This window comes from Dasypus novemcinctus, chromosome 28 (genome assembly GCF_030445035.2).
Source record: "Dasypus novemcinctus isolate mDasNov1 chromosome 28, mDasNov1.1.hap2, whole genome shotgun sequence".
Classification (NCBI taxonomy): domain Eukaryota; kingdom Metazoa; phylum Chordata; class Mammalia; order Cingulata; family Dasypodidae; genus Dasypus; species Dasypus novemcinctus.
Genome location: NC_080700.1, coordinates 12,831,592 through 12,836,437, shown reverse-complemented (window position 1 = coordinate 12,836,437; position 4,846 = coordinate 12,831,592). Strand labels below are relative to the sequence as shown.

Sequence of the window (4,846 nt, the reverse complement as noted above, 5' to 3'; positions counted from 1 at the left end):
AGGTTCATAGCTTACACTTCGCACACTTTTTCCATACTCCCACATTATCAACACAGTACCTCTTTGGCATAGATGCATGAATATTACACTAATTTTGTAAACCAGAGTCCATACATCATTCCAGTTGTATTTTTCCCATGCTTCTCCACATTCACCCCACCCTGCAAATAGTGATGTATATCTACTCTAGATCACAAAGGACACTCTCACATCTGTACCATCAACTGCTATTGTCATCCACCTGTGGGTTTACTGTGTTATTCAGTTACAATTTATTCTCTAGCTTTCTGTCAATTAGAATTTACATCCTTAGACTATACTTTTCAGCCACATTCCCATTTATACACCAGCTGTTAATCACTATAATGTTACCATCATCTATGTATGTTTCCACAGTTTTACAGTAAGGTTAATTAAAGCTTCTGCTTACTTTAAACTTAAGTAGTTCATGTCAGTCCTGCTCTTATCTCCTTTCAGAATCCATTACCTAAACCAGGTCTTGAAGATACTTTCCTACATTTTCTTCTAGAAGCTTTATGGTTCTTGCTTTTATCTTTAGGTTTTTGTTCCATTTTGAGTTAATTTTTGTATAAGGTGTGTGAGAGGGTCATTTTTCTTTCTTCTGGCTAAGGATATCCAGTTCTCCCAGCACCATTTATTGAATGGACTGTTCTGCCTGAGCTGGGTGGATTTGACAGGCTTGAGAAAAATCTCTTGAACCTAGATGTGGACTGTTTGTGAAACCATCAGTTCATTTCCATTGGTGTATCTGTCTTTATGCCAATACCATACTGTTTTCAACAGTATACTTTGGTAATATGATTTAAAGTCCAGAAGTGAGAGTCCTCCAACTTCACTTTCCTTTTTTAAGGTGTTTCTGGTATTCATGACCCCTTACCCTTCCTAATAAATTTGATAATCATGCTTTCCACTTACTTTTTAAATGCTGGTGCAATTTTTATCAGAATTGCACTCAATCTGTATATCAATTTGAGTAGAAATAACATCTTAATCATGTTTAGTCTTCCAACACGTGAGCATGGCATGTTCTTCCCATTATTTAGGTCTTTTTAAATTTCTTTCAACAATGATTTGTAGTTTTCGGAATACAAGTAAGTGCTTTATAATGTTTGTCAATTTGATTCCTAAATATTGGTGTTTGATCTGTCATATTTTCACCACTCTTTGACACTTTTGTTTACCTTTTCTGATACACTTTTCATTTCTAGACTCTCTTACAAGCCTCTCTCTCCTGTTTTTTCTTTTCAGGTTGTAACATACCCTTTAATATTTCTTGCAAAGCTGGTCTCCTGGTTATAAACTCTCTCAATTTCTGTTTATCTGTGAATTCTAAACTCCCCCTCAATTTTAAAAGACAGTCTTGCTGGATATAAGATTCTTGGCTCAAAAATTTTCCCTTGCAGCTTCTTAAATATGTCATACCAATGTTGTATTTTTTTTTTTTTTAAAGAACACCCAGTTTATTAATGGGAACTTAACTCTGTTCTTACAGGGAATGTGGGATGCAGATGTGGCTCGTGTGATAGAGCCTCTGCCTACCATATGGGAAGACCCAGGTTCAGTCCCTGTGGTCTGCTGGTGAACAGGAAGAAGAGAAAGTGTGCCTGCATGGTAAACCAGTGCCCAAGTGGTGAGCCCATTGCCTGCATGCTGTGCCATGTGCACATGTGGGTGCCCACTTGGCAAGCCGAGTGTCCATGTGGTGTGCTGAGTACCTGCCCAGCGAGCCAGTGCCCATGTGGTGACCAAATACCCACATGGTGAGGCAGTGCCCGTGCAAGTGAGTCACGCCCCAAGATCATGAAGCAATAATAGACAAGGAGATAGTCAAGGTGAAGCACTGAAGAGACCAGGTGGCACAATTGACAGGGAATCTCTCTTCACATCAGAGTTCCTCAGGATGAAATCCTGGTAATTCTAGACAGGAAAGATGAGAAGAGAAGACAAGAAAGAGGAATAGAGACAGATTATCACAAAGATAAAAAAGAAATAGAGACAGATTATCACATAGACAGCAGTAACAGCAGGGTGGGGGAGGGGAAGAAAAACTAGTATAAAAAAAATATGGGGAATGTGAGGTCCTTCCAGCAAGATCCAGAAGACCCACTAGACAAATTCTCAAAGAGCTGTAACACTCACGACTGTCTTCTTGCCTCCATGAGAACTTTGCACTTAATCTTATTGGGTATCTCTTATATGTTATGCATTGCTTTTCTCTTGCTGCTCTCAGAATTCTGTCTTTGGCATTTGACATTTTGATTACTATGTCTTGGAGTTAAGTCTGTTTAGATTTATTCAAATGGGACTGTGTTTTGCTTCTTGGACATGGATATCCATGTCCTTCAATTGGGTTTCAAATTTTTCTAAGATTATTTCTTCAGATATTCCTTCTGCCCTTTTTCCCTTCTCTTCTCCTTCTTGGGCACCCTTTACACATATGTTTGCATGTTATCATTTAGTTCTCTGACACCTTGTTCAATTTTTCCACTCTTTTTTCCATCTGTTCTTTTTTATGTTTGCTTTCAGAGGCTATTTCTTCAAGCCCACCAATCCTTTCTTTATCCTCCTCAAATCTGCTGTTATATAACTCCAGTGTATTTTTAATTTCATTTATTGCACCTTTCATTCCCATAGGATCTCCTATTTTTCTGTGTATGCTTTCACATTCTTCTTTGTACTTGTCCAGTGTTATCTTAATATACTTAATCTTTTCAGCCAGCTCATTGTATTTCTTAAGGAGATTTGTTGGAACACCTATGATTAGTTGTCTCAACTCCTTTATGTCATCTGGAGGCTTACCTTGTTCCTTTACCTGGGCCATATCTTCCTGTTTCTTGGGATGGATTGCAGTTTTTGTTGGTGTCTTGGCATTTGGCTTACTATATGTATTTATTCTGGGCATGTTTCTCTCTTTAGTTTAGGGCTTTCTTGCCTTTTCTCTCTTGCAGGTTGTATAGTAGGAGCCAAGGATATAGTTGGTGTTGAACGCTGTAGAGACTCAAGCTGCCCTTGCTTTGCCAGGGACTGATAAATCTCCTCCCCTCTTTATCCTTTACATGTTAGGATAGTGCCACAGCTGTGTGGAATGATCCACATTGTGCAGGCCTAGGCTGTGGTCTCCCAGGGAGACTGACGTAGCTTAAAGTCCCTTTCCCCTCGCCTAGGCAGGGATGGAACTGCAGATGTGAGCAACAAGATATGGTGTGCATGTGCAAAATGACCACAGTTGCCCCAGTAGACTTCCCACTCTTCAGTCTGCCAGCTAAATGTACCTGTACTTACCCTGAGAGGCTGGTGCAGGGCCCACAAACTTCCTCCCCGCTAGAGGTGGGGCTGATGCCTAGGCTATGGCTGCAGTCTGATCTGGGTGAAAGAAGCCAGTCCTTATAATCACTATCATTTTCAGCCAGTCCAGATTCCCCTCATGTTAGGGACAGAGTCATAATGGTGTCCACTGGCCTCTTTCTGACGTGAACAGGTTCACACTTTAGCTGTTCTTAGGGTTATATTTTACCCAGCCAGATTTACTAGTCATTAGGTGAAATTGGTGGACAACCATCTCTTCTCTGCTTTTTGGGAAATAGAGCTTCCAAATCCAGAATAGTTCCAGAGGCAGCCAGAGAAGGATGATGACAGGCCTCTGAGGCATGTATTTTCCCAGAGAGGCTGTAAAGGGTCCCCCAGCTTCCTCCCTGCTGGAGGTGGGGCTGGGGCTTAGCCTAAAGCTGCAATCTGATATGGATGGAAAGAAGTCTGTCGCTACCAGCACTGTGAATTTCCTTGTCCCAGGGGCAGAGTTGAAATAGTGGCTGCTAGCCTCTCTCTGACTTGGACAGATTCAAATTTTAGTCATTCTAAAGAATATTTACTAATCATTATCTGTAGCTGGTGCCCAGTCTTCTCTTCCTCCCCCATTTTTGGGAAGTGGAGCTTCTGATTCCAGCTGAGGAATAGCTCCTGAGGTGTCTTATGCTGACCTTGGAGGATGGCCACTGCTCTCCAGGGCGTGGAATGCTCTACTTAGGAATCGTCTCTGAAAATGGGCAGTCTCCTCCTTCCCTTCTTTCAAGGATGTTGCAGGATGCTCTTCTGGTCTCTTGGATCCCCAGACAGGTGCTTTAGGTAGCTGTGTATGTTTACCAACTGTTCTGTAGCATGAGCTGACTCTAGGAGCTCCTTACTCTGCTACCATCTTGCCTGGTCATCCTTGAATTTTAGATGTTTTATATCTAGATCTAAAGTTTCCTTTTGCATGTTTTTGTTGTTTGTTTCTTTGTTGTGAACTATCTTTTCTTTCATTCCAAGAGTATCTACCTTTCTCATTGTGCAGAGACTTCGTAAGTGCTTTGTCTGATCATTCCTTCTCTGGTTCATTTGGAACTGTATCTGCTGATTGTTTATTGCCCTGGAGAAGAGATCAGGTTTTTCTAGTTCTTTATTTGTAATGTTTTATTATATTGGATGATGTCCTGATGGCATGTGCTTGTTATATAGTTGTAGACTTCCAAAAGATTGATTTTCTGAGCCTCCTCTTGACATAAAGGTGCAATGGACACAACCAATCCAGTGTCCACATAGAAGAGGTGGCATTGGATTGGGAAAAGTGGACATAATGGACAAAGGGTATGGGGAAAGGCAGGAAGAGATGAGAGGTGGAGGCGTCTTCGGGACATGGAGCTGCCCTGGATGGTGCTTCAGAGGTAATCACCGGACATTGTAAATCCTCACAGGGCCTACATGATGGAATAGAGGAGAGTATGGGCCATGATGTGAACCAATGTATATGAGGTGCAGAGGTGCCCAAAGATGTACTTACCAAATCCAA

The 4,846-nt window shown here is 41.4% G+C and overlaps 1 non-coding gene across 1 annotated transcript; it reads right to left on the bottom strand.

Annotated features, from left to right (window-relative positions):
* Positions 1-2,095: 2,095 nt before the first annotated feature.
* LOC111767328 (U7 small nuclear RNA) lies at positions 2,096-2,158 on the bottom strand. The gene has a single exon (XR_002799178.1). It is a non-coding gene; the product is annotated as a U7 small nuclear RNA (small nuclear RNA).
* Positions 2,159-4,846: the final 2,688 nt, after the last annotated feature.